Source organism: Amblyomma americanum, chromosome 5, assembly GCF_052857255.1.
Source record: "Amblyomma americanum isolate KBUSLIRL-KWMA chromosome 5, ASM5285725v1, whole genome shotgun sequence".
NCBI classification, from domain to species: Eukaryota; Metazoa; Arthropoda; class Arachnida; order Ixodida; family Ixodidae; genus Amblyomma; species Amblyomma americanum.
Window position 1 is genome coordinate 40,963,959 of NC_135501.1, and position 21,332 is coordinate 40,985,290.

Genomic DNA, 21,332 nt, shown 5'->3' on the forward strand with positions numbered 1-21,332 from the left:
GGACGAAATAAATTTACCACAGTTACAAAGGAGCTCCCACGTCTAGCACGATCACGGCACAGACAAAAATATAGATAACGAAAGGAAGTAGGGCAGGTTCTGCATGCGCTCCGCATGCTCTCCTGTGAAGGTGTTACTTAATGACAGAAAGGTTTAACTACCAACTCCGATAACTTAACACATAAGCACATAGCAATGTTATGAGCTGCGGCATTACACAATTCTAACCAGTTCACAACTCCGCTCTGTTTACGCCATTAGTCCGACTTAGCTTTCCGATTTCGCAGCGGATATCGGCCTTCATGAGTCATACTAAGTAAGTCTGTGCCCCTTTGTCTGCTTTGGGACTCGCGAGGGCTCGTGGCAGGAGCCTCTCCTGGCGTTATCTGCGCGGCAACCTCGCGCGCTTCTTCTTCTAGCAATGCATGAAGTAAATCCGGTGGCATTCCGGCCGTCACCTCGGGCGTTTCTTGCGAACTATCTGCGCGCTCCGCTTCACTTCTGTCCCCATCAAAATCCGCGCTTTCCCTTTCCTCATTTCGTGAATACTGAACCGGCGCCGACTTGAGGCGATTTGCGTGTATCCTTATCAAACGCCGGTTCACGTCTCGGACTCTGAAGTTTACCGGAGAAAGCTTCTCGACAACCTCGCACGGTCCTCTCCACTTCGTCTGGAACTTACGAGCTAGCCCAATCTGCCTTTGGCAGTTTTCAATGTACACGCTGTCCCCCACATCAAACGGCGCGTCTCTAGCACTGCGATCGTGCACCTCCTTCCTGCGCTTCGCCGCTTTCTTTAAGGACTCCTTTGCGATGTCCCTCGCCACTTGCAAGCGCGATTCTAGCTCAACCTTATAGTCGTCCAGTGAAGCGTATGGGACACGACGGGGGCCCTCTGGCACTTCACTAGGCTGGTCCGGGTCTCGGCCGTAGAGAAGAAAGAATGGCGATTCGCCCGTGCTCTCGTGTGCTGCGGAATTGTAGGCAAACATTGCATACGGGAGCCACAAGTCCCAGTCCCGCTGGTCGCGCGAAACAAAATGCGACAGGAACCCGGCCACGGTTTGGTTCAGTCGCTCCACCGCGCCGTTGCAAGCCGGATGGTACGGTGTTGTCTGCTTCTTAGCGATCTTAAGCAGCTCGCAAACTCTCCTCATTAGCTGCGACACGAAGTTCGTTCCCCGATCTGTCAAGAGTTGCCTCGGGGGTCCATGTCGGAGCACGATCTGTTCGACAAATGCTCTTGCAACCGTGTCTGCCTTCTGATCTGGGAGTGCTACCGCTTCCGCGTATTTTGAAAGGTGATCGACAAATACTAAAATGTAGTTGTTTCCGGAAGTGGTCGTGGGCAATGGGCCCATTATGTCCATACCTGTCCGCTCGAAGGGAGCCGAAACCTCAGGGAACGGCTGAATTGGAGCTGGTCTTCGTCCCTTGGGTGTTTTTCTTTCGAGACAGGAATGACACTTCGCACAGTAGTCTCTAACATCCTGTCGCATGCCACTCCAAAAGTACAAACGCTCCACACGCCTGCGTGTCTTCGCTACGCCAAAATGACCGGCGCATGGCGCATCGTGAAACGCGCGAAGAACCCTTTCTGTCCACGACCGAGGTATGACGACTCTCTCCCAAGCGGTTTTCTCTGGTCTCCCTTTCCTGGTGGGCCTCGTGCGCCGACACAGGGTACCGTCTTTGCCAATGAAATAACCTAGCTGTTCGGGGTGAGACGGTGCGCCCTCTAAGCTTTCGATTATTCGCTTCAGGTCAGGATCTTTGCACTGCTCTGTGCGTAATTCGGCGGGGTCGACTACGGGGACAAACTCATCTATAGCTGCCACGGCAGCTGTGCGGCTGAGTGCATCAGCATTCAGATGCGTCTTTCCTGACTTGTGCTCAACTTCAAAGCAGTATTCCTGCAGGTGTAGATTCCATCTAGCGAGTCGCGAGCTAGGGTCCCTGACACTCATCACCCATTTCAGAGGATGGCAGTCTGTGACTAGCTTGAATTTGCGGCCGTAAAGGTAGCATCTGAAGTGCTTTACTGCCCAGACAACGGCGAGGCACTCCCTTTCCGTAGCTCCGTACTTTTGCTCTGTGGGGCTCAGCTGTCGGCTAGCAAAAGCAACGGGATGTTCTTTGCCCTCGATAACCTGAGAGAGCACGGCACCAACTGCGAACTTTGACGCATCTGTGGCCATAACGAAGGGCAAATTAAAATCCGGGTGGCGCAACAGCGGTGCACTCATTAGCTTCCTTTTCAGGGCCCCAAAAGCATTCTCCGCGTTTTCGTCCCAGCGAAAGGCGACATTTTTGGCTGTTAAGGCGGTGAGCGGCTTAGCGAGCTTGGCGAACTCCTCTATGTGCCTTCGGTAGTAACCGATCAGGCCGAGAAACTGCCGGACCTGGCGGACGCTAGTCGGGGATGGAAAATCTGAGACACACCTTAGTTTCTCAGGGTCCGGTCGCACGCCGTCAGCTGAAACAACGTGCCCGAGGTATTTCACCTCGTTTTTGAGGAATTGGCACTTAGAGGGCTTCAGCTTGAGACCCGCTGCTCTTAGTCGCACCAAAACCTGCTCAATATCGCGCAAATGGTTATCAAAACTGTCACTGTATATGATAATGTCATCCATATACACGAAGCACAGCCTCCCAAGAAGACCTGCCAGGATAACATCAGCGGTTCTCTGCCAGACAGCAGGGCTGTTGGCCAGACCCATCGGCATTCTTTTCCATTCATAGTGCCCTGAGGGCGTGTTGAATGCCGTTTTCTCGGCATCTGCCGGATCCATTGCTATCTGCCAGAATCCCGCCGCCATGTCCACTACCGTGAAGTACCTGGCAGAGCCCAGCTGAGAAAGCGTCTCCTGTATATTGGGGATGGGGTATGGATCGATGCGAGTTACGGCATTTAGTTTGCGGTAGTCCACTACCAATCGCTACGAGCCATCTGGCTTTTCCACTAATAATGCTGGTGCTCCCCAGGGTGACTTTGAGTGTTCGACAATGCCGCGATCAATCAGGTCCTGCACCTGCCGCTCCATCTCCTCACGTTGGGAGTAAGGAATCCTGTACGCACGCTGGTAAACGGGCGATGAAGTGCCGGTTTCTATCCTGTGCTTTATAACGCCACAGCAGCCCAAATCCAGGTTGGACGCGGCGAATACCTCCGAGTAGTCGTTCAGCAAACCAGCCAGAGCCTCCCTCTCCCTGGATTTTACGTGAGAAAGATCGAACGACACCTTTGGAGCAGCCGAAGGACTAGCATGCTCTACAGTTGCGAGTACCGTATCGGTGGGCTCACGTTTCTCTATCGCAGAGGTGAAGAAAGCCAATGTTTTGTTCTTGGGAAGGCTCAGTGGCTGCTGGCTACAGTTAACCACCCGTAGGGGCACTCTGTGGGCGTCATTAACTGTCACGAGGCACGCGGCTGCCTTCAGGCCATTGCTGAGAGAGTCGACCGGCTCAAGCACTCCCACGGCGCCGCTCTCTACATCTGAAGGCACAAACGCGTACAAAATGTGCTCCGACCAAGGAAGGACGACCGCCTCCTCGACCAGCCTGACGGCAACCCGCGAATATACCTTCTCTAATGATCCCACTGTTTGACGGGTGTCAATATCGGTAATGCGAATCTCAGCCCCTCTCCTATTCAAAAACGGAACTTTTGAGCCGCCCGCATTAACCTATTCCTCAGAGAATGACACTACTACCTTCCCTTTTCTCAAAAAATCCTGCCCTAATATACCTGACATTCCGTTTGGCAGAGACACCGTGTCCGGGCATACGTAGCAGGGGTGCTCCAATGCAATTCCGCCGAGAGAGAAGTGTAACCGGTAGAGTCCACTTATGCCAAGAGGATCCCCCGTTATGCCTACAAATTTGGTTGCCATACCACCAGACGCTTCCAACACCTCGCGGTCCCCCTTCCTTCGAAGCGTGTTAAAACTGCTCTCCTTAAGCAATGTCACCTTTGACCCCGTATCTATCAACAATTCCATGCAACAACCATTTAACTTGCAACGCACAACAGGGCATGCCTCGTCGGCCACACAAACTACCACCACCTCATCATCTACTGCTCCCTCCCCACGCTCCTCAGGCTGGGGAGGACTAACTAGTTTTTTGTCTCGGTATCTGGAGCCCCGCTGTCGGCTTGCTTAGGGCGTGACTCGCCTGCTTCTCTTTGTGGCTCCCCACGGCGCACGTTTTGGCAGAACCTGGCGATGTGTCCGCGACCCTGGCAAGCGAAGCATACGATTTCTTCAAAATCTCGCATACCGCGCCTGTAGCTTTGTGGCGGTCTCCGGTTTCCAGCGAATGGGCGCTGTTGAGCGCGCGCTTCAACCTGGCGTTCTACCTGCTGAGTTAGCAGCTGTTCCAAGCGATCTAACCGCTCTGTCAAGAGAGCAACCTCAGGGTTGAGCACCGCTCTCTCTATGACGCGTACTCTCGCTGCGGCTGTCGTTAACGCCTCATTTCGTTCCTCATCCAATGCGGCCTCCACGGCTTGGTCGAAATTGCTCGGCTTGCGCGAGAGCACGAACCGGCGCACGGGGTCTTGCAGACCAGCCACGAACAAAGCGGTCATTTCCTCTTTAAGTATATCCTCCGCCTATTTCTTCCTTAGCTGGTCTCCTTCCTCCTCTCTGCTTAACGTATCGCGTGCTAGGCGCTGAAGCCGCGACGCAAATGTTCGCACGTCCTCCCCTACCATCTGTCCGGCATCACGGAACCTCTGTACCCGCACGTGACGTGGTTCAGTGTCGAAATGCTCAAACGCGAGCTTCTTAAATTCCGCAAATGATTTTGTGGATTTTACTTTTTCGTCTCGCCAGGCAAAATCATGAGCAGCTCCTGCCATCTTACACCTCGCCATTCCCAGCATTTGAGCATCGGACCATCCCCCCATTTTCCCAATCTCTTCTAGCATGGAAAAGAAATCGCAGATTGGAACCCCTGTCTTATCTCCCGTAAACATCGGAATGACGCTTCCTAATGCCAGCATGCTTGCTCCGAGCGACGGCTGTGGAGTGGGAGCTCCCTCAGATACAGTCATTTTTTTTTTCAAGCCCTCCAGTGCCTCAAGCCTCTCAAATGGGGGTAAAAGTCCCACAATCAGTCCCGTGATTCCCTTTTTATTACAATTTTGAAGTCATGAATGTCACAGCATTCAGAGGACATTTGCTTTTGAGACCCCACTTCTGACACCAGTGTGATGACCCCCATAATGCGCAGGTCCACACGGGACGGAGAGGCAAAGAGACACCGTATGGCTCAGTTTAAACAAACAGGTATATTCAATAATTACACATGATGAAGATTATACATCAGAGGCTGGGGCGTCCGAGCTTACGTGCCGACGACTTCATGGGGGCGATGGAGTGGCTCCGGAGTTGGGCTCGAGCGGTTGCTGGCAGAAGCTGCACGCCGTCGGGGCTTCGGCGCTGAAGGCCCTCTTGGCGAATGATGTCGTCCTGAGCGTGTATGCAGTAGAATTTCAATAGTCGTCCGTATCTTCGAGGATGGTTCCCAAACCCTTCCTCTAGTGTCGTTCGGCTTGGAAGATGAACAGGAGGCGAGCTTGTAGATGATGACAGCAGAGCATAATTTTACAACATACATATACAGAGAGTTAAACTGGAAAAAGCAGAACTGAATTTACAAAAGAACAAACTTTGCACTACTTTACTCATCGACCGGGCAGGTTAGTGCCTAAGTAGCATCACATTACATGCTAAGCATGGAGCCCCAGCTCAGACTGGACTGCATCCGTTTACATGTGCTTTTAAGCACTTGATTAACAAAGGACTAAGGGCGGTCATTTCCAGTGGCCCGCCCAAAGCATCAATTCTCCAATCCAAAATAACATGCGAGATGGGGACCACCCCTTGGGTTGGGCTTAGCCTCGAACCCAGAGTCTGTTAACAATACAAACTAAATAAACAACAAAAACGCCACCACTCTCTCTCAAGTGAGAGTATACACAGGCTCTCTCTTCGGAGCTAATTCACTAGCGCCTGTCTTTCCACATTCTTGGCGAGTACTGCCTGTCCGCCATGACAGGTGTCCGTCACGGCCCTTCTGGGAAGCTGTGGGTGCCTTCCCGGCGATAGCCCACGACAAAGGGGGGGGGGGGGAGGGAAAGAATGTTGTCTTCGCGGTAGCGCATAGCGTCGGCTGTGGTACGGCGCGCTCTGGCCCGCTGACAGCTCCCTTGTCCTGGAATGTGCCCGGAAATTGGGGAGGATAAAGCCTGTTTCCCCGGGGCGGCGGCGGGTCCGGTTGTTCTGGTCGTCACTCAAAGAGCATGGCTGGGTAATTGATGATGCCGCTGTCACGGGTCTCCGTCTACGCCGCGCCGTCGAACGTGGATCCTCGTAGCACACACGGAATGTCACACTGGCCTGAAGGAGTGATCGTTCGGCTTTGGCGACAACGCTCAGACCAAAGCGTGTGCAGACTGGACGGATCAAACGGAGGGACCGTGGAATAACAGAAAAGGACTTGCATGTCAGGTTGAACTGAATATGGCCTTTGAACAAAGAGATGCGGGTGATCAGGGACACGTACTGGCGGATGCTTGTGACGATGGGTTGGCCGTACGCCCGGCGAAGATTGATGAAGTCGAGAGTTCGACGAAAACTCGTCTGGTCGGGGACAAACATGTTGACGAAGAAGAAGGAGCGCCGACCAAAGAAAACAAAAAACAAAAACAGACGTTTCGGCTCCCGTACGGGAGCCTTGTTCACATTGAAATGAAGCAAGCAGCTCAGTGGCATTCGTCAACATGTTTGTCCCCGACCAGACGAGTTTTCGTCGAACTCTCGACTTCGTTAATCATTATTGTTTCTCACTATTATCCTTGGCATTGGCGAAAAAAATGCTATGTGAATAGCTCATGCATGCTGGTGACATATTGGCGGTCAGATCCGTGCTATGCTGATCAAAGAGCATGTGCTTTTCTGTATTTATTCACTTTTTGTTGGACTGCTATTTGTAGGAACGAAACAGGGCGTGTTAGAAACTCAAACGAAATACACACCTCAGAAATTGTTCATAACCGCCACTGTAAACAGTAGTACGAAACTAGAATAAAAGCTCAAATGGCAAACTTGTCGCAACTCAGTTGCATTGTCAAATACAGCAGCAAGAACACATAGTACAGCGCGAGCACAATGAGCATCTGAACATTGAATGCAAACAATAGTGGGGGCAGTGCAACGAGAACAACACAAACAATACAATAACGGGAACATGAGACAGACACTTTCTAATCAAGTGTGAATTAAGAAGACAGCGAACTTTCAAAATGGTGAAAATAAAAATTGTGTTTCAGGGAAAGGAAATGGCGCAGTATCTGTCTCACATATCCGCGGACACCTGAACGGCGCCGTAAGGGAAGGAATAAAAAACGGAGTGAAAGAAGAATGGAAGAAAGAGGTGCTGTAGTGGAGTGCTCCGGAATAATTTCGACCACCTGGGGATCTTTAACGTGCACTGACATCGCACAGCACACGGGCGCCTTAGCGTTTCGCCTCCATCGAAACGCAGCCGCCGCGGTCGGGTTCGATCAAGCCAGTGAACTCCGGATCAGTAGCCGAGCGCCCTAAAGGCCGTTTCACATGATGCGATTGTTGCCGCAGCGCAGTGCGATTTCTGCCGCTGTGCGACAGAAATGCGCGTCGTTCTCGTCGCAGGGCCACTGCGACAGACTTTCAACAAGTTGGTCGCATTGTCGCAGCGTCGGTGCGGTCGCAGCGATGGCCACAGTAGTCAGCCAATAGGAGCTCAGCGACATGACAGGAAAATCTCGAAAACGTTTAATTGAACTTAAGAATACATCACAGCTCAATATTATTACCCATGATTACGAAATCAACGCCTGCCACGATGTTTGACATTTATTGCAGCCGAAGAATTTTCGCCCACTGAAAGGCCGCACCGACGCTAGGGCGCTGGTGCCGACGGCACCGACTGAATTCATCGTTGTCATGTGAAACGGCGGCTGCGATTACCGTCGCAACGACAGTGCGACCGGGCCGTAATTTTTCGGTCCCGTCGCACCATGTGAAACAGGCTTAATCCGGACTTCACGGGTTCGAACCCGACCGCGGCGGCAGCGTTTCGAGGGTGCAAGATGAATTACCAGGTCACCCCCTCCCTCTCCCCGTTCTTTTTGGCGCATGCGGAACCACGCCTTTTAACGAAACAATGAAAAACATTGTGATGACCCCCATAATGCGCAGGTCCACACGGGACGGAGAGGCAAAGAGACACCGTATGGCTCAGTTTAAACAAACAGGTATATTCAATAATTACACATGATTAAGATTATACATCAGAGGCTGGGGCGTCCGAGCTTACGTGCCGACGACTTCATGGGGGCGATGGAGTGGCTCCGGAGTTGGGCTCGAGCGGTTGCTGGCAGAAGCTGCACGCCGACGGGCTTCGGCGCTGAAGGCCCTCTTGGCAAACGATGTCGTCCTGAGCGTGCTTGCAGTAGAATTTCAATAGTCGTCCGTTTCTTCGAGGATGGTTCACAAACCCTTCCTATAGTGTCGTTTGGCTTGGAAGATGAACAGGAGGCGAGCTTGTAGATGATGACAGCAGAGCATAATTTTACAACATACATATACAGAGAGTTAAACTGGAAAAAGCAGAACTGAATTTACAAAAGAACAAACTTTGCACTACTTTACTCATCGACCGGGCAGGTTAGTGCCTAAGTAGCATCACATTACATGCTAAGCATGGAGCCCCAGCTCAGACTGGACTGCATCCGTTTACATGTGCTTTTAAGCACTTGATTAACAAAGGACTAAGGGCGGTCATTTCCAGTGGCCCGCCCAAAGCATCAATTCTCCAATCCAAAATAACATGCGAGATGGGGACCACCCCTTGGGTTGGGCTTAGCCTCGAACCCAGAGTCTGTTAACAATACAAACTAAATAAACAACAAAAACGCCACCACTCTCTCTCAAGTGAGAGTATACACAGGCTCTCTCTTCGGAGCTAATTCACTAGCGCCTGTCTTTCCACATTCTTGGCGAGTACTGCCTGTCCGCCATGACAGGTGTCCGTCACGGCCCTTCTGGGAAGCTGTGGGTGCCTTCCCGGCGATAGCCCACGACAAAGGGGAAGGAGGGAAAGAATGTTGTCTTCGCGGTAGCGCATAGCGTCGGCTGTGGTACGGCGCGCTCTGGCCCGCTGACAGCTCCCTTGTCCTGGAATGTGCCCGGAAATTGGGGAGGATAAAGCCTGTTTCCCCGCGGCGGCGGCGGCGGGTCCGGTTGTTCTGGTCGTCACTCAAAGAGCATGGCTGGGTAATTGATGATGCCGCTGTCACGGGTCTCCGTCTACGCCGCGCCGTCGAACGTGGATCCTCGTAGCACACACGGAATGTCACACTCGCTCACCCTCCAGAAGAATGTTCTCCGAACATTTGAGTCCACGCAGCTCCCCTTGTCTTTCTGAATCGCCTCGCACAGTGCGTCCGACAAAACACTTTTCGCTGCACTCAACACCACTGCACAACACCATATGCCTCCGCTGTCAATACTGGCGTCTCCAGGGTGTTGCATTTGGGTTGCAAGCCCCAAGGGTAGCGTTGGCCTGGCGGCCTGGGGCAAAGCTGGAAACATCCGAAGGTCCCGGCAAAGGATGAGTCGACTGGCAACAGAACAACTTGTTTATTCTGGCATCTCAAAAGAGCAGCCGGTCAGGGCGACCACGTTACTCGAAGGACGAAATCGAAGTGTCTCTCGTTGGCGTCCGGGGCAGCTCTCTTTATATACCCTCGGAGTCGAGGGCAAGAAGGAGCGGCTTGGGATGAGTCGCACAAGACGGCGACGCATGAACATGTTCAGGCGTGACGGGCGCGTCCGCCAGGCCGGCGCCGGTCAGACCTCCTCGCCTCCCAGTTGGGGAGCTCCTCTCCCCGGCTGCCGCGCTTTGACAAGCGTGGGCAAAACATGCACACACACACACGCGCACGCACGACGACACGTGGCACTGAAACCTGTCTGGACGCGCTTGGCGGGAGGCGTTGCGGCCGCGATGAACGAAGCCGCGGCGTCCGTTGCATCCGCGCCGGCTATACCGCGCGTCGAAGGCGAGACGTAACAGACCGCCCCGCCGGGAGAAGGAGATCCCGATGGTCAGGGGACTGCATCCGCTGTCCAGAGGGATGTCGCTCGATGATGCTCGTAATCGAAACCGATCGTCCCTCGACGTTGCTTGAGCGCAGCGCACAGAGAAGGCCTCGTTCTCGGGTTCAGGATCACATAGGACACTGCAAAGTCACTTCGGGAGAGTTGCCATTTTTGTGCTCGTTCCCAGCAAGCGTTAGAACTACGCCGAAACGCAATCGTTCAGTCAGCAAGCACGAGACAACCCTCACTAAGCTCTGCCAGGCTCTTTCCCCTTTTATACTACTGCCTAGTTCCTTACAGTAGTCAAGCAGCACTCAGAACGCGTCCACAAATTGGAAAATTGCACTAGAAAGCACATAATCACTTTGAAACACTAAACAAAAGCAATATGTTAAAAATCCTGCCTCAGGAAGAAAACATCAGTAACCAACAACTTTGAGGCGGATTCCTACGTTAGGGGCTTCGACTTAAGCCATCGGCGTTACCGTTGAGACTCCCCTTTTTGTAACGCACCTCAAAGGAATATTGTTGCAAAGCGAGGCTCCAGCGCAGGAGGCGGCCATTTTTGGGAGATATGGTCTGCAGCCATTGGAGAGGGCAGTGATCCGTCTCAATGATAAACCTCGAGCCGGCTAGGTAGCATGACAATTTCTGAACGGCCCACACGAGACACGCACACTCTTTCTCGGTGGCGCTGTACGCCTGCTCACGACAGGTCAGCTTACGACTAGCATACAGGACGGGGTGTTCCACTTCTCCATTGTCCCTTTGGCACAGTACAACGCCCATGCCTCGCTCACTAGCATCGCACTGAACAACGAACCCTTTGGTATAGTCTGGCGATCGTAGCACAGGCTGGCTTGTTAGGGCGCTCTTTAGGGCGCTAAAAGCTCTCTCCTTTGTCTCGCTCCAGACGACTGTTTGGGGCTCTGTTTTTCTTAGAGCATCCGTCAGGGGAGCCGCGATATCGGAGTACCTGGGGATGTACCTCTGATAGTAGCCGGCGACACCCAAGAACGACCGAATATCGGTCTTCGTGCGCGGTTGCGGGAAGTCTCGCACAGCGGCCACCTTTATTTCAGAGGGGCGGCGACGACCCTGTCCAATCACGTGACCGAGGTAGACAACCTCGGCCTGTGCTAATTGGCACTTGGGAGCCTTGACTGTCAAGCCCGCTTCGCGCAGGCGGGTTAGCACTGCCCGCAAGTGTGCCATATGCTCAGACCAGGAGGCGGAGAATATCGCTACGTCGTCTAAATACGGTAAAGCGAATTCTTCCTGTCCCCGCAACACTTTGTCCATGAGGCTTGAAAAGCAGTATGGCGCGTTCTTCAAACCAAAACTCAAAACTTTAGGACGGAATGTTCCCATTGGTGAAATGAACGCCGCATACCTACTAGCCTCTTCTGTAAGTGGAACCTGCCAATAACCCCTGACAAGATCTAGGGTGGAAATAAACTGAGCGCTACTAACTTTCTCAAGGCGCTCCTCGATGTTAGGGATCGGATAAATTTGATCCTTAGTAATGGAATTAAGCCTGCGGTAGTCGACGCAAGGACGAGGTTCCTTGCCCGGTACCTCAACTAAAATCAAGGGGGAGGTATAATCACTCTCACCCGCCTCAATAACACCGAGCTGTAGCATTTTCTTTACCTCAGCCTCCATAATATCGCGCTGGCGGGGTGACACCCGGTACGCCTTGGATCGTACTGGCTCTGGGGAGGTAAGTTCTATATCATGCGTAAGGACAGAAGTCCTACCAGGCCTCTCAGAGAACTGACCTTGTAACTCTTGTAAGAGTTGGTGTAGTTCGGTTTTCTGCTCAGGCGACAGCGGTGCTTTAATGATTAAGTCACTAATGACCTGATCAGTGTCTTCCCTGTTCGTCACTGAGCTTAGTCCCGGAAGCTCGATCGGAAGCTCTTCTAACTTTCCCTTGTCGGGCATTTCCTCTCCAGTACCTGGTGCCTTCAACGCTACAGGCTCAATTTTATTCAGTTCGGACGTGCTCTGAATATCAGCTTGCTGCGCCTCCGACCCTTTCTCATTGTTCGACAACGTCGGCCCCGCAACCACCGCCTTTGCAGCGAGTTCCCGAACTCTCGATCTGGTTAAGGCCTGAACGCTAGCCTCACCAAACAAAAGCCCCTTCTCGCGCAGGAGGTGATCGGACCTGTTCGAAAATAGGTACGGGTACTGGGGGTCAGCATAGATGACACTACGGCCTCCGTCTCAAGTGCTCCGAAAGGTCCTTCAATAAGCACTTTTGCTACGGGCAGACACACGCTATGAGCTTCCACGGCTTGCTTGATCCATGCGCACTCGCCCGTGAACATATCGGGTTCTACGTAAGAGGGGTGAACTACATCCATTGTAGCTGCGGAATCACGAAGCACTCGGCACTCTTTCCCGTTCACGAGGAAGTCTCGCATGTAAGGCTCGAGAAGCTTCATGTTCTCATCAGTGCTACATAATGACAAACACACGACTTCTCTTTTTGTTTCTGGACACTGCGCCGAAAAGTGACCCGGCTTCTGGCACGTATAACACACGCGCGCTTGCCTCCTCTCGAACCGCTTTCTGCGTTCGGCTTCGGCTGCCGCCGTCTCCTTACGTTCGGTCGGACTGCTTTCACTCGCATCCGCACTACGCGTGTCCCCCCTTGCTCTCATGGGTGTGAACTTCGGCCTCTCAGACTTGGAGCCAAATTCACCCTTTTGACCGTCCTTAGCTCCGCGAGCCCGACGCGTCACAAACTCCTCGGCTAGCTCGGCGGCTTTAGCCACTGTACTAACGTCTGGCCTATCCAAGACCCAGTACCGCACGTTCTCAGGTAACCGACTATAAAACTGTTCCAGCCCGAAACACTGCAGAATTTTCTCGCGGTCACCAAACGCTTTCTCTTCTTTGAGCCACTCCTGCATGTTTGACATAAGCCTGTAGGCAAACTCTGTATATGACTCATTTCTGCCTTTTTCGTTTTCCCGAAACTTCCGACGGAACGCCTCCGCTGACAGCCTGTACTTTTTTAGCAGACTCGATTTCACTTGGTCGAAATCCTCTGCCTCCTCTCTCTTCAAGCGAGCGACTACGTCGGCCGCCTCGGCGGGTAACAAAGTGAGCAAGCGCTGTGGCCACGTTTCCCGAGAGAACCCCTGCTTCTCGCACGTTCGCTCAAAGTTAACCAGGAACAAACCAATGTCCTCTCCAAGCTTAAACGGCCGCATCAGGTCAGTCATTTTGAACGATACCCGTTCTCCTGCACCGTGTGCCTGACTTCCATTACGAGCGCGTTCCATCTCTACCTCGAGACGCTTCATTTCCAAAGCGCGCTCTTCTTTCTCTTTATCTTTTTGATCTTTACGTTCGCGCTCGTCTTTCTCTTTTTGCTCTTTACGCTCGCGCTCCTCTTTTTGCTCCCTCTCCTCAATGGTCTCAAGGCATTCCGACAGCTCGTCATCCTCAGCCTCCAACTCAAGAATAGCCCCTAGCAGTTCTGGTTTTCTGAGTTTGTCTGAGACATCCAGACCCAACTCTCTTGCAAGCTCCAGCAATTTCGGTTTGCGCAACGACTTCAAATCCATGGCTGCTCCGAATGCTGCTTTCTCTACTGCCTACTATTGTCTTGCCGCAAACTAACCCGGCAGCAACGACAACCACAATTACCAGCTCTGTTTCTGACACTAACAAAAGCCTGGCAAAACTCAGAAGAAGAAAGTCCCGCACTCACCAAACCTCGCAGCCAAGAATTCAGCGTAGTCGTTCCGCTGCAGGCAACCAGTCATCACACAGGGCTCGTTGCACTGCTCCCGGATGGTCGTTGTGCTGCTCAGCATACAGTTGAACGCATATCTTCGCTGCTGGCCTCCGTTGTCGGGATCTCACCGCTGGCAACCAGTTGTTGCATTTGGGTTGCAAGCCCCAAGGGTAGCGTTGGCCTGGCGGCCTGGGGCAAAGCTGGAAACATCTGAAGGTCCCGGCAAAGGATGAGTCGACTGGCAACAGAACAACTTGTTTATTCTGGCATCTCAAAAGAGCAGCCGGTCAGGGCGACCACGTTACTCGAAGGACGAAATCGAAGTGTCTCTCGTTGGCGTCCGGGGCAGCTCTCTTTATATACCCTCGGAGTCGAGGGCAAGAAGGAGCGGCTTGGGATGAGTCGCACAAGACGGCGACGCATGAACATGTTCAGGCGTGACGGGCGCGTCCGCCAGGCCGGCGCCGGTCAGACCTCCTCGCCTCCCAGTTGGGGAGCTCCTCTCCCCGGCTGCCGCGCTTTGACAAGCGTGGGCAAAACATGCACACACACACACACGCACGCACGACGACACGTGGCACTGAAACCTGTCTGGACGCGCTTGGCGGGAGGCGTTGCGGCCGCGATGAACGAAGCCGCGGCGTCCGTTGCATCCGCGCCGGCTATACCGCGCGTCGAAGGCGAGACGTAACAAGGGGCAGCACTGATCTTCTTTTACAGATAAACATGAAACTCAGCACCCAAGCCTCTCCTTTCTAGTCCAAACTGGACGAAATAAATTTACCACAGTTACAAAGGAGCTCCCACTTCTAGCACGATCACGGCACAGACAAAAATATAGATAACGAAAGGAAGTAGGGCAGGTTCTGCATGCGCTCCGCATGCTCTCCTGTGAAGGTCTTACTTAATGACAGAAAGGTTTAACTACCAACTCCGATAACTTAACACATAAGCACATAGCAATGTTATGAGCTGCGGCATTACACAATTCTAACCAGTTCACAACTCCGCTCTGTTTACGCCATTAGTCCGACTTAGCTTTCCGATTTCGCAGCGGATATCGGCCTTCATGAGTCATACTAAGTAAGTCTGTGCCCCTTTGTCTGCTTTGGGACTCGCGAGGGCTCGTGGCAGGAGCCTCTCCTGGCGTTATCTGCGCGGCAACCTCGCGCGCTTCTTCTTCTAGCAATGCATGAAGTAAATCCGGTGGCATTCCGGCCGTCACCTCGGGCGCCTGCCGAACAAATGCAGGAGAGGGCGTTTCTTGCGAACTATCTGCGCGCTCCGCTTCACTTCTGTCCCCATCAAAATCCGCGCTTTCCCTTTCCTCATTTCGTGAATACTGAACCGGTGCCGACTTGAGGCGATTTGCGTGTATCCTTATCAAGCGCCGGTTCACGTCTCGGACTCTGAAGTTTACCGGAGAAAGCTTCTCGACAACCTCGCACGGTCCTCTCCACTTCGTCTGGAACTTACGAGCTAGCCCAAACTGCCTTTGGCAGTTTTCAATATACACGCTGTCCCCCACATCAAATGGCGCGTCTCTAGCACTGCGATCGTGCACCTCCTTCCTGCGCTTCGCCGCTTTCTTTAAGGACTCCTTTGCGATGTCCCTCGCCACTTGCAAGCGCGATTCTAGCTCCACCTTATAGTCGTCCAGTGAAGCGTATGGGACACGACGGGGGCCCTCTGGCACTTCACTAGGCTGGTCCGGGTCTCGGCCGTAGAGAAGAAAGAATGGCGATTCGCCCGTGCTCTCGTGTGCTGCGGAATTGTAGGCAAACATTGCATACGGGAGCCACAAGTCCCAGTCCCGCTGGTCGCGCGAAACAAAATGCGACAGGAACCCGGCCACGGTTTGGTTCAGTCGCTCCACCGCGCCGTTGCAAGCCGGATGGTACGGTGTTGTCTGCTTCTTAGCGATCTTAAGCAGCTCGCAAACTCTCCTCATTAGCTGCGACACGAAGTTCGTTCCCCGATCTGTCAAGAGTTGCCTCGGGGGTCCATGTCGGAGCACGATCTGTTCGACAAATGCTCTTGCAACCGTGTCTGCCTTCTGATCTGGGAGTGCTACCGCTTCCGCGTATTTTGAAAGGTGGTCGACAAATACTAAAATGTACTTGTTTCCGGAAGTGGTCGTGGGCAATGGGCCCATTATGTCCATACCTGTCCGCTCGAAGGGAGCCGAAACCTCAGGGAACGGCTGAATTGGAGCTGGTCTTCGTCCCTTGGGTGTTTTTCTTTCGAGACAGGAATGACACTTCGCACAGTAGTCTCTAACATCCTGTCGCATGCCACTCCAAAAGTACAAACGCTCCACACGCCTGCGTGTCTTCGCTACGCCAAAATGACCGGCGCATGGCGCATCGTGAAACGCGCGAAGAACCCTTTCTGTCCACGACCGAGGTATGACGACTCTCTCCCAAGCGGTTTTCTCTGGTCTCCCTTTCCTGGTTGGCCTCGTGTGCCGACACAGGGTGCCGTCTTTGCCAATGAAATAACCTAGCTGTTCGGGGTGAGACGGTGCGCCCTCTAAGCTTTCGATTATTCGCTTCAGGTCAGGATCTTTGCACTGCTCTGTGCGTAATTCGGCGGGGTCGACTACGGGGACAAACTCATCTATAGCTGCCACGGCAGCTGTGCGGCTGAGTGCATCAGCATTCAGATGTGTCTTTCCTGACTTGTGCTCAACTTCAAAGCAGTATTCCTGCAGGTGTAGATTCCATCTAGCGAGTCGCGAGCTAGGGTCCCTGACACTCATCACCCATTTCAGAGGATGGCAGTCTGTGACTAGCTTGAATTTGCGGCCGTAAAGGTAGCATCTGAAGTGCTTTACTGCCCAGACAACGGCGAGGCACTCCCTTTCCGTGGCTCCGTACTTTTGCTCTGTGGGGCTCAGCTGTCGGCTAGCAAAAGCAACGGGATGTTCTTTGCCCTCGATAACCTGAGATAGCACGGCACCAACTGCGAACTTTGACGCATCTGTGGCCATAACGAAGGGCAAACTAAAATCCGGGTGGCGCAACAGCGGTGCACTCATTAGCTTCCTTTTCAGGGCCCCAAAAGCATTCTCCGCGTTTTCGTCCCAGCGAAAGGCGACATTTTTGGCTGTTAAGGCGGTGAGCGGCTTAGCGAGCTTGGCGAACTCCTCTATGTGCCTTCGGTAGTAACCGATCAGGCCGAGAAACTGCCGGACCTGGCGGACGCTAGTCGGGGATGGAAAATCCGAGACACACCTTAGTTTCTCAGGGTCCGGTCGCACGCCGTCAGCTGAAACAACGTGCCCGAGGTATTTCACCTCGTTTTTGAGGAATTGGCACTTAGAGGGCTTCAGCTTGAGACCCGCTGCTCTTAGTCGCACCAAAACCTGCTCAATATCGCGCAAATGGTTATCAAAACTGTCACTGTATATGATAATGTCATCCATATACACGAAGCACAGCCTCCCCAGAAGACCTGCCAAGATAACATCAGCGGTTCTCTGCCAGACAGCAGGGCTGTTGGCCAGACCCATCGGCATTCTTTTCCATTCATAGTGCCCTGAGGGCGTGTTGAATGCCGTTTTCTCGGCATCTGCCGGATCCATTGCTATCTGCCAGAATCCCGCCGCCATGTCCACTACCGTGAAGTACCTGGCAGAGCCCAGCGTAGAAAGCGTCTCCTGTATATTGGGGATGGGGTATGGATCGATGCGAGTTACGGCATTTAGTTTGCGGTAGTCCACTACCAATCGATACGAGCCATCTGGCTTTTCCACTAATAATGCTGGGGCTCCCCAGGGTGACTTTGAGTGTTCGACAATGCCGCGATCAATCAGGTCCTGCACCTGTCGCTCTATCTCCTCACGTTGGGAGTAAGGAATCCTGTACGCACGCTGGTAAACGGGCGATGAAGTGCCGGTTTCTATCCTGTGCTTTATAACGCCACAGCAGCCCAAATCCAGGTTGGACGCGGCGAATACTTCCGAGTAGTCGTTCAGCAAACCAGCCAGAGCCTCCCTCTCCCTGGATTTTACGTGAGAAAGATCGAACGACACCTTTGGAGCAGCCGAAGGACTAGCATGCTCTACAGTTGCGAGTACCGTATCGGTGGGCTCACGTTGCTCTATCGCAGAGGTGAAGAAAGCCAATGTTTTGTTCTTGGGAAGGCTCAGTGGCTGCTGGCTACAGTTAACCACCCGTAGGGGCACTCTGTGGGCGTCATTAACTGTCACGAGGCACGCGGTTGCCTTCAGGCCATTGCTGAGAGAGTCGACCGGCTCAAGCACTCCCACGGCGCCGCTCTCTACATCTGAAGGCACAAACGCGTACAAAATGTGCTCCGACCAAGGAAGGACGACCGCCTCCTCGACCAGCCGGACGGCAACCCGCGAATATACCTTCTCCAATGATCCCACTGTTTGACGGGTGTCAATATCGGTAATGCGAATCTCAGCCCCTCTCCTGTTCAAAAACGGAACTTTTGAGCCGCCCGCATTAACCTCTTCCTCAGAGAATGAGACTACTACCTTCCCTTTTCTCAAAAAATCCTGCCCTAATATACCTGACACTCCGTTTGGCAGAGACACCGTGTCCGGGCATACGTAGCAGGGGTGCTCCAATGCAATTCCGCCGAGAGAGAAGTGTAACCGGTAGAGTCCACTTATGCCAAGAGGATCCCCCGTTATGCCTACAAATTTGGTTTCCATACCACCAGACGCTTCCAACACCTCGCGGTCCCCCTTCCTTCGAAGCGTGTTAAAACTGCTCTCCTTAAGCAATGTCACCTTTGACCCCGTATCTATCAACAATTCCATACAACCATTTAACTTGCAACGCACAACAGGGCATGCCTCGTCGGCCACACAAACTACCACCACCTCATCATCTACTGCTCCCTCCCCACGCTCCTCAGGCTGGGGAGGACTAACTAGTTTTTTGACTCGGTATCTGGAGCCCCGCTGTAGGCTTGCTTAGGGCGTGTCTCGCCTGCTTCTCTTTGTGGCTCCCCACGGCGCACGTTTTGGCAGAACCTGGCGATGTGTCCGCGACCCTGGCAAGCGAAGCATACGATTTCTTCAGAATCTCGCATACCGCGCCTGTAGCTTTGTGGCGGTCTCCGGTTTCCAGCGAATGGGCGCTGTTGTGCGCGCGCTTCAACCTGGCGTTCTACCTGCTGAGTTAGCAGCTGTTCCAAGCGATCTAACCGCTCTGTCAAGAGAGCAACCTCAGGGTTGAGCACCGCTCTCTCTATTACGCGTACTCTCGCTGCGGCTGTCGTTAACGCCTCATTTCGTTCCTCATCCAATGCGGCCTCCACGGCTTGGTCGAAATTGCTCGGCTTGCGCGAGAGCACGAACCGGCGCACGGGGTCTTGCAGACCAGCCACGAACAAAGCGGTCATTTCCTCTTTAAGTATATCCTCCGCGTATTTCTTCCTTAGCTGGTCTCCTTCCTCCTCCCTGCTTAACGTATCGCGTGCTAGGCGCTGAAGCCGCGACGCAAATGTTCGCACGTCCTCCCCTACCATCTGTCCGGCGTCACGGAACCTCTGTACCCGCACGTGACGTGGTTCAGTGTCGAAATGCTCAAACGCGAGCTTCTTAAATTCCGCAAATGATTTTGTGGATTTTACTTTTTCGTCTGCCAGGCAAAATCATGAGCAGCTCCTGCCATCTTACACCTCGCCATTCCCAGCATTTGAGCATCGGACCAACCCCCCATTTTCCCAATCTCTTCTAGCATGGAAAAGAAATCGCAGATTGGAACCCCTGTCTTATCTCCCGTAAACGTCGGAATGACGCTTCCTAATGCCAGCATGCTTGCTCCGAGCGACGGCTGTGGAGTGGGAGCTCCCTCAGATACAGTCATTGTTTTTTTCAAGCCCTCCAGTGCCTCAAGCCTCTCAAATGGGGGTAAAAGTCCCACAATCAGTCCCGTGATTCCCTTTTGATTACAATTTTGAAGTCATGAATGTCACAGCATTCAGAGGACATTTGCTTTTGAGACCCCACTTCTGACACCAGTGTGATGACCCCCATAATGCGCAGGTCCACACGGGACGGAGAGGCAAAGAGACACAGTATGGCTCAGTTTAAACAAACAGGTATATTCAATAATTACACATGATTAAGATTATACATCAGAGGCTGGGGCGTCCGAGCTTACGTGCCGACGACTTCATGGGGGCGATGGAGTGGCTCCGGAGTTGGGCTCGAGCGGTTGCTGGCAGAAGCTGCACGCCGACGGGCTTCGGCGCTGAAGGCCCTCTTGGCAAACGATGTCGTCCTGAGCGTGCTTGCAGTAGAATTTCAATAGTCGTCCGTTTCTTCGAGGATGGTTCACAAACCCTTCCTATAGTGTCGTTTGGCTTGGAAGATGAACAGGAGGCGAGCTTGTAGATGATGACAGCAGAGCATAATTTTACAACATACATATACAGAGAGTTAAACTGGAAAAAGCAGAACTGAATTTACAAAAGAACAAACTTTGCACTACTTTACTCATCGACCGGGCAGGTTAGTGCCTAAGTAGCATCACATTTCATGCTAAGCATGGAGCCCCAGCTCAGACTGGACTGCATCCGTTTACATGTGCTTTTAAGCACTTGATTAACAAAGGACTAAGGGCGGTCATTTCCAGTGGCCCGCCCAAAGCATCAATTCTCCAATCCAAAATAACATGCGAGATGGGGACCACCCCTTGGGTTGGGCTTAGCCTCGAACCCAGAGTCTGTTAACAATACAAACTAAATAAACAACAAAAACGCCACCACTCTCTCTCAAGTGAGAGTATACACGGGCTCTCTCTTCGGAGCTAATTCACTAGCGCCTGTCTTTCCACATTCTTGGCGAGTACTGCCTGTCTGTCTGACAGGTGTCCGTCACGGCCCTTCTGGGAAGCTGTGGGTGCCTTCCCGGCGATAGCCCACGACAAAGGGGAAGGAGGGAAAGAATGTTGTCTTCGCGGTAGCGCATAGCGTCGGCTGTGGTACGGCGCGCTCTGGCCCGCTGACAGCTCCCTTGTCCTGGAATGTGCCCGGAAATTGGGGACGATAAAGCCTGTTTCCCCGCGGCGGCGGCGGCGGGTCCGGTTGTTCTGGTCGTCACTCAAAGAGCATGGCTGGGTAATTGATGATGCCGCTGTCACGGGTCTCCGTCTACGCCGCGCCGTCGAACGTGGATCCTCGTAGCACACACGGAATGTCACAACATCACCAACAGAACCAGGACAAAAGCGAACAGAATTGGGTCAGTTTATGGATACAGCATCAAGCCGCCTTATAGTCGCTGTACGTCAAGGCGCCTTCCGTGTGGTTAGGAGGTGCACAGGCATTATAGCACTGACTTCGAATGCAGCACGAGGCAAAAATTGAAGCAGTCACGGTTGACTGAGAACTTACACTAATGAAAAATTCGTGCAGGTTTTTCACTTTATTGTTCT

The 21,332-nt window shown here is 52.9% G+C and overlaps 1 protein-coding gene across 3 annotated transcripts in view; it reads left to right on the top strand.

Annotated features, from left to right (window-relative positions):
* Positions 1-21,332, top strand: part of LOC144132405 (uncharacterized) — a 273,566-nt gene that overhangs the window by 150,590 nt on the left and 101,644 nt on the right. The window lies entirely within an intron of this gene.